The following is a 12162-nucleotide window of genomic DNA, read 5'->3' as shown; positions in this document are numbered from 1 at the left end:
ATATATATTTTTTAATATTATGTTTGTTATTTATGTACATTCACCAATCTTGAAATGAAATGTTAAAGCATATTTTATTACAATTCCTTCCTTCAGGGATCTTAGTTAAACCCCATGCTGGTTCCCGTGGAACAATTGTCACAACTACTGAACTTAATCAAAGCTTAATATAAGGATTCAAATCTCTTGCTGCTTGTCTCTCCCCAAGCCACATCTTTGTTAAAAATCTTATGTAACAGCAGCACAAAATGTCTTCCCAAGCTTAAAACATTGTAAAAGAAAAATTGGAGTAAATATTTGTTTCCCACAAATGTCAATTCTGTAGCTCCAAAAACACCTTTCTGTCTACTGAGTTTCAAATTTGCAGCCCCAGTTGCCTTCAACACTTCTCAGACCCTACAATCATGCTCTTTCTTGGTGGAGCCCCAGATGATGATATCATCCATAGAGATATCTACACCTGGAATATGCTCATAAATCATGTTTAGTGTTGTGATACACCTCTGGAGCTGAAGCTATACTGAAAGGTAAACACAGAAATCGATACCTTCCAAATGGAGTATTTGTTGTGCACAATTTAGAACTTTCCTCTGTTAACTTTAGCTGCCAGAATCCCATGTCACTACCTCAGATCCCAGCACCAGGAGTCAGCTCTGTGCGCCTGATGCTCAGAGGCAGCTACCAAAGCCTTCAGCATTTCTTCCTTGTTCTTTCAGCACCTCCTCTGGATATCTTCCATGTCTTTAGCAGTTGTGCACCACCCTGGCCACTGTTGTGTCTTCCCCATACTGTCCCCCTCTGTACATCATTGTTGTGTAAAGTATCAACTCTGGCTGATAAAAAGAGGTATAAAGGTATTTAGGACCATCCCAGCACTTGGCTGGGCACTCCCATAGCAATGTAGCAAGGGTAAGTCCTGTGTTGCCCCTCTCCCCCTGGGTCAAGGATCCATATTGCTGCTCTTCACTTGACTAAATAAGCACAGGGTCCCAGCTGTGCTGCGGGTGGGCAGTAGGCAGTGCTGTGACAGGTGGCTGGGAGGGATGAGCTAGGCTTCTCTCCAGAAACTGTGATGGAGACTTGCTCCACTCCCCAAAAGGGTCTGGAGACCTGGGGTCCAGCCAGGATTTAGGCCATCCCCTGACTGGGCAGGGACATACATGACTTCTCAAAATTACTTCCTAATTAATGGGTGCATTGAGATATGGAATAAAGCCACCACTGCCTTTGAGGGTTATCTGAATGTGTGCTACAACACTCACTCATTCAGGAAACACTGTTGGAATTTTAATATTTTTCCCCCTTGAAACATTGAGAAAGCAAATAAAATGACCTCTTCAGGTTGAAGGTGAGACAGATAAGAATACATGCATATTTTAATAAATCTTTCAATAAATTATTCTAGGAAAGACACCAGAAAGTATATTCTGAGGATGAAAAGCAAGGCCTTTTCCCTCCTATTTCTTCTGTCATTAATTATCTAGAGACAGGTGATGAAAATGATTAGAGACACAGAAAGATTCCCATGCAGAGAAACTTACAAAAGATAAGGGAATTGATTCTTATATACCCAAAGGCACTTTATACTTCTCTGCTCTTAAGGGGCCTTAAAGTCAGCACAGCTGTAATTTATGACCAGGACAATGCTAAGTGACCTTGGTGGAAATTAAAATTAAGATAGGATTTTTTTCTCCTGCTGTGTTCTTAACCTGATTTTAAATGTTCACTTTTTTATAAAGTCTACTTTCTCCCTATCAACAATGGTTAAGCAAAGGCTCAAAAGAGGCAATTATTGGAGTTCTTCAAGGATTAGTCTTGGGACCAAATTTTTCATTAGTGATCTTGGTCCAAGAAGTCAAAGTTGCTAATGAAATTTGCTACTGACACCAAGTTGGAAGGCATCAATAGTACAGCTAGATTACCTAAAGTACTGAAGTAATAGAAATGGCAAGAAATGTATTAGTAAAATGGAAGGTCATGCAGGTAGGGACTAATAAGAACAACTTCAAGTATAACTTAAAAATTAATCAACTGCAAATGTTTGAGAAGGATAAAAGCCTTGATATACAAGTCCATCAAGGGTAGGACTCTGCCACCAATGTTATGTAGTTGTGAAAAAGACAAATGTGAGCCTAGAATATATTAAGAGAGGTATTTGCTGTGGATAGATGGATGCATTAGTGCTACTGTGCAAGGAAGTGGTGAGATCCCTAATGGACCACTATACCCAGAGACATGTGTCAGTGGTAGCAGGGGTAACAGTGATGACTTAGCCAATAGTGACTGCAATCCTTTCACCCATCTCTAAGTGGGATCACAGAGTGGTGTCATATCACCCACCCCTTGTTACACTGCTGTATATACTTCTCTGACCAGGAGTGATAAAGAAAGATAAGCTGAAATAGGTACAAAGAATAGCAACCAATATTTTCTGGTGAACAGGGAGTCTATTACATGAAAAAGACTAAAACATCTTTGTGTGTTTAGTTTAGCAAAAGGAAGGCCAAAAAGGGAGAAGAGCTATTTAAACTAAGAGAAAATATTGGCAAAGGGGCATATGGGCATAAATTGACATGTATAAATGTAATTTGGTGAGTAGAAAGACGTTAAGCATCAGTGAAAGAAAATTCTAGAATAGCCTACAACCAAAGTAACAAAGACAAAAATTATCTGCTTTTATACTGTATTTTATGACAACAGTGCATTCAACAAGAAAGGAATGTGCTCACTGTCCCAGTTAATCTTTTTCCAGTCCTATGATCCATATTCCCTTTCTCTCAGAAAAAAAGCATGTTGCTATATCATCAGACTTTTTATATACTTTAGAATGTAAGCATTACTTCATATTCAAGGGAAACTGATTATAAATTAAGAAGGTTTTAACTGTTTTTTGTTTTTGAACATCTTGAGCCCTATCCAACTTCAGTGAATGTTAATGGAAGGATCTGGTGTACAGTTCAGTGAATTGGAGTCTCCCACTTAATAAGAAAACACTTTTCAGACATGTAGAGGAAGCACACATTAAGATAAGGCTATGCTCATTAACATACAGGCTTACAGAGGATCATATAGTGCTTTAGGTCAGTTATTGCCAGGAGATGGGATGGAATTCACTCTCAGCAAGTTTGTAGTAGTAGATAGACTGGGTAGGGCTAGGATTCAGAGCAACCTAGACAAATTGGAGGATTAGACAAAAAAAATAAATAAATCTCATGCAGTTCAATAAGGAGAAGTGCAAAGTTCTGCATTTAGGACAGAATAATCCCATGTACCAATACAGACTGGGGACTGGCTAAGCAGCTGCTCTGCAGGAAAGGATCTGACCGTTACAATGGACAATAAGCTGAATTTGAGCTAACAGTGTGCCCTTGTTACAAAGAAGGTTAACAGTATACTGGGCTGCATTAGTAGGAGTGTTGCTAGCAGAGCAATGGAAATTATTCTTCCTATCTATTTGGCACTGGTGAGGCCACATCTGGAGTCCTGTATCCAGTTTTGAGCCCCTCACTACAGAAAAGTAGACAAATCATTGGCTGGGATAATCTAGCTGGGGATGGTCCTGCTTTGAACAAGGGGGTTGACTAGATGGGGGTTGACTAGATGCCTCCTGAGGTCCCTTCCAACCCTAATTTTCTATGATTCTATGATGGGGGGGGAGGTAAAGTTGCATTTGAAGCAATAAAGTTTCCACTACTCTTTAAAGAGAGATGTTTTGATATTATTAAATCACTTCTGTTATAGATGGTTAATAGCATCTTCAAAGGAGGCAGGTAGTTCCTCACATATAGTTGCTCAGCTTTGATTAACTGACTTGAAGTTGATTCAGAAGTTTAAGAGAACTGCAATGAAGATGACTAGAAATGAAAGGTAGTTGATTGAATATATTGTAGGAAATATAATTGATAGAAAGCACAAAGTGATTTGGCCTGCAACTTATTGTATAGTGTTCAACTGATGAGTAGAACTCACTGTCAAAGAAGGTCACCAAGAAAAGCAGTCTAGTGTGGCAAAATTTTAAAAAGGAACAAATACATTGATGACTGTTGTGCTAGGCTAGAGTTACATAAGCAATGGCACTGAAAAGCAGTATGAGAGAAAGGAGCCTCCTGACCACTGGATAATTCAGTAAGAAAGAAAAAAAATGTATTACTGAGAAAAAAGACACTTAAGGGAGTACAAAAACAGCAGCTAAAAACTCGAGGACAAATGTAAAAAGAAAGAACTTACTAATGAGACAGGTAACAAGTGCAGGTGCATAAACTTGGCAAATTAAAAAAGTAGAATAAACATCTTGACAAAGAGAGAGATAAGAAGTGGCGTGAAACAGGGTGCATACAAATATAAATATAGATTTTTCATATACCTGTATCTTGTAGAGACATAGGGAACTATAAATAACTTACAGTGTTTCTACCTGTCCTGGATAAGCTTCATTAAGTTGGACTGACTGTTACTTAGACCAACAGGAATGCTGTCTGAAAACAATAACTCTTTTTGAGTCTTTGCCACTAAACACAGATTGAAGGTGTGTGTTCTGTCACCTTTGGAATCTGGAAGGCCTGGCATACACTGCCGGCCTCCAAGAACACACAGCTACCACCAGCCCGTATATCAAAAGTGACAGCACCAAATACCAACCACATAAACACTCCACATTCTTCAAAACAACAATGACCATTCATAATTTTCAGCTATGCAAGCTTAGACAATACTACAAGGATATTCATGCATCCTATTTCAAAACCCAAGACTTACAGAAGTATATTTCAAGAAGGTGTATGTGTGTGCACGTGTGTGTGTGTATCTATATCTATCGATCGATCGATAGATAGATACACACACACACACACACACACACACACACACACACAGGGGTCAAAAAACCCATGGGCAAAAAAGGGAGCAGCACACGCTGGGGAAACGTGCTGCTGAAAAGCGGAGCTGGGCCACCTGGAGCCATGCTATGGCTGCCAGCTAGGCTCCACCCAACAGAATCACCTGCAGCTGCAGCCCTGGGAGTCCCCCAGGACCCCAGATAAGGCTGTTGGGACCATCACAGTGCTTGCCCCAGTCCTTCCTTACCACCCCCACAGTAACTTGCTTCATGCCAAAGCACATGTGGCATGGGTGTTCCCTGGGGACAAGTAGTGGCAGCACCAGGTGTGCCACCGCTACTTGTCCCCAGGGAACCAAACACCCATGAGGTATTTAAAAGTTGGACTTTGAAATGTTTAGGATCTTGATTTAGATGTAATGTATCCATTCTCATTGATATTACAAGAGATACCAGTCATTGGCGGGAATTACAATAACTTGTTCAGGGACAAATTAAGGAATACTGGAATATATAGAAAGCTTCTTTCCTGGAGCAGTAGGAACTGGGGTATGTGGTTTTATTTACACATATAGTTAACTTATAATCTATCTCATGCATCTATAATTAAATTAAGTTAATAAATTAATGAAATACTGTTAAAATATACTTTGTTGTGGCTTTTTTTTTTCATAGTATTGTCATTTATTGAATAGTTCTGAATTCTGAATGCCTTCGACCCTAAAGAAAGCACTGTAAAGGAATTTTGACATTGAGAGCTAGTAAGAAGAAATCTAGTTGCTTATTTATTTATAGAAAGCAATAAAAATGGCAAACTCTGGACTCTTTTGAAATAAATGAGTAATGGTACATATTACTGTCCAATGGTATCCTTTCCCAACCAGTTTCCTTTATTTAAATACACCGTGAGTGATTTACAGGTAGCTTCATTTTCTCTGGTAAAAAAAAAATCTCCACTTTTTGGATTAGTCTCCCCTCCCACTCAATCCATATTTTTCCATGATTAAAATGCAACACTACTATCTATATCTATATGTTAGTGGTGTTTAATTTTAATCATGGAAAAGTGTTAATTTTGTGTTACTGTTTTAATCCAAAAATTGGGGATTTTTTTTATCAGAGAAAACCAGGATCCCTGGTGATTTAGCATTTCTGAGGGAAGAAAACAAGAATAATAGGCAGGTTTCAACATGCTTGGAGAGAATGGATTACTGTCAAAACTTCATTGAGTTTTGCGTTCATAACCTCTTCTTGGATTCTGATTACTCACGTAAGTTAGAGTTACTTGCATCTTGAGATAGGGTTATAGGACACATTTTGCAATTTAAGTAAATTAAGTAAAGTAATATTTAAGTAAAATCTGACAGTCATACTGAAGATAATTTTTTCTTCCATTCATAACAATGTAGAGAAGCACAGGGCCCTCACACAGCTCAGGCAGTCAGGAAGGCTCCAAGAAGGCGGGGAGAGGGAATAAAAAGATCAGGCTCCTCGCCACTTTTTTTTTCCCCCTCAGTCAAGCCTGCCTGCGTGGGCTGCTGCTGGGTTGCCCAGCCCCTGAGCTGCACAGGGCCCCGTGCTTCTTTCCATGGCAGCAGCACACCCGAAACTGCCCGGGCAAGGTGCCAGCGAGTGGGTGCCACCTGGGGGACACCACCACTGTGTAAGAAAGCACAGGGGTCCCCTGCAGCTCAGGGACCTCTCAGCCCATTGACAGCTCATTTCCCCTTCCCTCCCCCCCTGACAGCAGGAGAGGCAAGTAGGCTCTAAGAATCAGGGCCCTAACCCTTGTGTACACATCGTGGGGTTTAGTTTGGTTTAGTTCTCCCTAAATTGAAATGGTGGAAACTGTGAATTTTTAAAAACCCACCATTTCAATGTAGGGAGAACTAAACCAAACTAAACCCCCGTCACATGTACAAGCACCCCATGATGACAATTAACACACACTACACTGCTTGTACATGGCATGCATTTGCTCATGTTTTAGATGCTATTACCAGAAGTAAGTGTTAAGATGAACATGTGATACTCCCCCACTAGTCTCACTAGTCTATATCCAAAACTCAAGGACATCAGGGCCTACAAGTTAAGTGCTTTAACACCCAACTTCTAGGTGTCCAACCAGATTTAAATCCTAAAGCCAGATCTAGGCATCTGGGATATAATCCTTTTTCCCTGTGGTCATTTAAACCGTGTTTTAGTATTTTAAGATGCATTTTTGCTATTTACAGGCAGGTAGCAATTCCTTCTCCCAGCAGTACGACTGTGTAACTTGGAATAAACAGAGACCAAGCACGAGCACTATAGTATATGCATGCACCAGGCACATACACAACTAAATACAAGCACCCCTTGTGAACACACAGAGGCTCCAAAATCTAAGAATGACTGTATGGCCAAGTTCAGTAGTAATTCCTTTGACTTCTGCTGTCCAAAGCCATTATGGGGGTGGAGAGAAAGCTATCTCTTATATGTTATCTTCAATAGCTGAGCACTTAAGGCATTCATATGGGGAGCCAGAGAGCCAGATGCAAAGCCCTCATCACCCATGGAGGGGTTTGAACTTACATCTCAATAGTTTTCCAGGATGGCACTCTAGCTGCCTTACCATAGACAGGCATGAATCAGGCTTTTTTTCCAACACCCCTTTTGGCATTTTGGGAAACCAAGACAGGAAAAAAGTAAGCCTAGGATAAAGCAAGCAAGTAAGGAAGGGAAGTTTCTACCTCCAAATTAGAACACTTTTTTGGATGGGATATCAGAATAAAGAGAAAGCATACCTGTACCTTTTTAAGAGAATAATTTTATTAGAAAGCTTAAGAAGAGATACCATTCAGGTCAGACAATGGTAACACAAAACCCAAGAGGGAAGGCGTATGCCAGACTGAAAAATCTCTGAGTCTTTGCTGGTTGCTGGATTCCTCATCTTCCTCATATTTACAATCACAGGTATACAGCTGTTAATGACATGCATCAATCTACACAGTATTGATATATTAATAAAAGGTAATGGTCATGAAGACACATACATTTCAGTAAAAAATTATGTTAAGGATACATATATGTGAAAAATGTATTGTCGTCTTTTCCATATCCATTGCTTATTGGCTAGTTTTGACTATTTACATTGGGTGCTGTTCCTTATGATAAATGTACGTGCACACTCTTGGGAGAAAATCTGGTCCCAGTGGGAGAAGCCTAGTACAGGACTGATCTGTACAGGAAAGACCTTGTCTTTTCTCTCTGCAGCAGCCAGGGGGAGGTCTAGGTTCCCTCAGGGAGCTAGCTTGGGGGCTGGCAGGGGACACAGGGCCAGCCCTGATACTCATGGGGCCTGGAAAGCTTACTTGGATGCAGCAGCAGCTGTGTCCTGGCCCCATGTGTATCAGGTGGGGTCCTGATATGCATGGGCTGGGAAACAGCTGTTGCTGCAGCTACCAGATCTCTCCTGCCCTATGCACTGTCACAGCCCTGGAGCTGGCGAGCCAAGCTCATGGTCGTGGTCACGGTGGGGCGGCCGGGTGGTGGCAATTGGAGCGGACAGGCGGGAGTTTTTGGCAATGGAGTACTGAGCGGCACAGAAGCGTGCGGTTTCTTAAACAAGTGGGATTTATTCGACTTACGCTTTTGAGGCGTAGGCAATGATCTTCAATTACAGTGGATAGTAGCAATAAACAAACAGAGGGGTCTGTCGGTTCACGGTGTTCACCAACAAGCCCTTGCTATCTAACCAGAGCTAGGGGTGGCTGCCTGCTGGCTAGTCCCAGAGCTGGTCGACAGCTTATGAAGGGATAAATGACTGACAGAACAAAACTGTAACTCAATGAAAATGAATGGAGAGATGGAACAATGTCAGAGTCGTGACGCCAGTCCCAAAGGACAATTGGATGGTTGAGGTGATCGCCGAGGTTGAAAGCCAGGTGAGTCATAAACGAAGCCAAAGTCGAAACAGTAGGGATGATCCGGATCGGTGGTCGATGATCGGTGCCAAAGGTAAATTGTAAGCCAGAAGATCGGTATATCAAAACAGCAATCGAGAACGATACGAAGCGCCAAGCGAGGAGGAGACCAATAGGCCTAAGAGCCTGACTGAGAGACAGCCCTGAAAGGTACAGCCTCTGTCTCCAGCTAATCGGGTCTCTCCCCCCCGAGGGAGGGGCTCCTTAACCTTTTATAACAATTTTGTGGCCAATTAGAATGCGTCCCTCAAAGAACTTTCTAGCCGAATGACATCATACTCTTAGCTGACTGAGCATATGTGAGTCTGAGCTCTCCACTGTTACCAAGCATGTGCAGGGCTGAAAAGTAGGTCAGCCTGACTGACAGCTCTTGGGGTCACCCAGGGGACACATGCTGGGTGAGCCCAATGGAAAATTCCATAAGCCTGTCTGGCGCATGTCAGCTTTAATTCTCTCTGCATTGGCAGCATTCAATCAAAATTTTCCTTGACATGCACAATCAGACATGCCACTGCCAGCCAGCCCAGTGCCCAGGAAGTCTTCGCCACCCAGCAAAGGGCTGGCCAGGAGCTACCCACCAGCCTCCTGAATTTCATATATCAGTGTCCCCACACTTAAAAATGTTGGTGGGGGTGCTTGAACTAAAGCTCATTAAATGCTCTAATTAAAGTGCTTCCCCCCACGTCCCCTTAAAAGTGCCCTTTGGCACCTAAGTCTTATCCACCTCCTATTTTCAAGTACCTAAGTCCAATACTGATAACCTCAGATTCTCTGCTCAGTGATCACATAGACATGGAGACAATTAAAATCAATTAATGCCTGAATCTTCAATACTAAAGTTCACCAGCCATCCAAAATTATGTTTTTCTTCATGCCTAGAAGAAAGTTAGTTCCTATAGTATTAAGCAATTCAGTGTGTATCTTATGTATTCATTACCTGTTCCATTGGGTCTTTAAGTCATGAGTAAGGATCCTGGTTTTCTCTGATAAAAAAAAAACACCCCTAATGTTCAATTTAAAAAATAACCCAAAATACACATTTTTCCATGATTGAAGTGAAATACTACTAATATATAGATATAGATATAGTGGTGTTTTGTTTTAATCATGGAAAATGCTTGGTCATGAGTTTCTATTTATGCATCACCTAAACTGCTCAATTCAAACGATCTGTTCTAAGTATTCTGACAGGAAAAACAGAAGGAGGTGCTTCTCTTTTTCCATTAATCCAGTAGTTCGGAGTTAACAGTACTTGTCCAGAGTATGGGAGATGTGTTCAAGTATCTCCTCTGCTTGAGAGGATTCAAAGCCTCTTCTACCATCCCTAGAAAGGTAGGGTAGCACCAGCCTATAGGCTTTCTTGGAGGGATGCTTATGTAGCCCTGTGAGGTCAGGCCAACTCTCAGGACCTAAATATTGCGCTGTTAGACAGGACGGTGTGGTGTACAAGTGCACAGGCACACACTCCAAAGTCAATTAGGTGCATACACACACACTAGGTGCATATACATACTCTAGGTGCATGCACCCCCACCAGGCATGCACACACACACTACCAATTCAGGCACATACACATCCAAAATTACCAGCCTAGGCAAATGCACACCTATCACCAATTCAAGCACCTACAAATACTGTACAGACCAAAAGAAATTAGACCAGAATCAATTACCAATACCTGCACGCCCAGTACACATATACGGATCACTAATTCATATATCATGCAGACAGTGACATACATGTGTATCAGTTCACATACATACCACTCACCTACACATATACACAGGTGAGTTCCTAACTTGTGTGTTGTGGTGGGTATGCATGTGCTTGGTGTACTTGGGATACCTGGGGAAAGGTTAAGGTAAGAGATAGAGTGAAAATTGCTGGGACTGGGATTAGAACCAGTAAACTAAAGAGACCTGGACTGAGGAGCTAAGGCTTGGGGTTACTGCTGGTGGAGACAGAAATTAAAGCTGCCAGTGCCGGGATTAGAACTGGCAGACTGGAGGGAAGTTGGAGTAACTTAAGGTTAATTGGTGTAAATTGAAAGCAGAAAGAGCAAAGGAGTGATGTCAGGGAGAAGCCCAGAAGCTGGAGCCAGAGCAAGGAGGCTACAGGGGAGCTGAGAGGTATGTGGGGAAAGGAAAACTGGGATAGGGGCTATGTGGGGGGAGGGGAGGCTGGAGAACACAGAGAGAGACAGTGAAAGAGAAGGCAGAGAGACATGGATTGTGAAGAGGTGGCAAGAGGCAAAAAGTGGCAGGAGTGAGGCTGAGAACCTGCAGAAAAGGGACAGAAAGGAGGCAAAAAGTGGTGGGAACAGGGCTGAGAGTCAAGAGGGAGAGAGACAGAGACTGGAATTTAAGATAGGGAAGACTGCCAGACCAAACAGCACCCACAGCTACAGCCCAGCCCAGACCAATGAGCGAAGCATTGCCCTGACCCCTATCGCTTACCGGGGCTCAGTAAAACACAACCCAACTTGGGGTTACAAATGATAGTGGTTTTATTGAAAAGGGAAGATGGTGACACAATATTTTATTGGTTCCTTTGCACACATACACACAGACACACACACAGACAATGGCAGCAGGAGTTAAAGACGTTTGGCGAAGGGGCTGAAGTCTGGGAGGAGAGAGATAGAGTCCAAATTGGAGGAAGAAATATGCAGGTGATATCTACCTATCCCAGGGTGAAAGTGGGTCCTCGATGGCCAGTTGGGGTCTCCTTCAGCTTGATATTGTCCAGAGGGGAGTCACCAGCCTCTGCGGTGGATAGGCAATGTGATGTGAAGGTGGTCTAATCCATGTGGAAATGGCATTCCGAAGGAGTCAGTCTTCACTACCCCTTTTTATGGGGCAGACTACCTCTGATCTCCAACGGGGAGGACCTATCCCAGCAAGGTCAGTCCTGTTCCAGAAAGTTCCAGATGTTCTTACTGAGTATGTGCAGCCTTGGTACAATGGTGGGTAGCCTCATCTTTTATTTCTTGAATGCTGAGGGTGGTTCCAATGCCTGGGTCCTTGTTCCAGGTATTGGTGTTGATGGCTCGCTCATTCAGAGGGAGCTATCTTTAGGTCTGCTGGCATTGTCTCTCAAGCACCTTCATTCATCCCCATTCATTTAGGAACCAAGTTACATAGGAGGGGTAGTATGAATCATAGGTTACACAACCGGGCATGGGGATAAGACGGAGGCTTGACATTACAAGATGGAAACTTAACATGACTTATGCTAACTTACATATATAGGCCTAAATCAGTAATCACACAATATAAAGGCAATAAATAAATAAACACAAACATAATAATTATCACTTATAAAACAGTGCATATCTATATCAGAATAGCAGGTCACTTATTTGCA

At 42.2% G+C, this 12162-nt stretch overlaps 1 long non-coding RNA gene across 1 annotated transcript in view; it reads left to right on the top strand.

Moving 5' to 3' along the window:
* The window catches only part of LOC109303077, a 22599-nt gene extending 10762 nt beyond the window's left edge, over nucleotides 1-11837 (top strand). The window contains exons 2-3 of the long non-coding RNA XR_002099009.1: nucleotides 2234-2239; nucleotides 11696-11837. This is a non-coding gene — a long non-coding RNA (uncharacterized LOC109303077). The remainder of the gene's footprint in view (nucleotides 1-2233; nucleotides 2240-11695) is intronic.
* The last annotated feature ends 325 nt before the right edge of the window (nucleotides 11838-12162 follow it).

Source organism: Gavialis gangeticus, unplaced genomic scaffold, assembly GCF_001723915.1.
Source record: "Gavialis gangeticus isolate Ggan-Ray unplaced genomic scaffold, GavGan_comp1, whole genome shotgun sequence".
In the NCBI taxonomy this organism is placed as follows: domain Eukaryota; kingdom Metazoa; phylum Chordata; order Crocodylia; family Gavialidae; genus Gavialis; species Gavialis gangeticus.
Note: the sequence above shows the minus strand (reverse complement) of the source record. Positions and strands in the feature narration are given on the sequence as shown.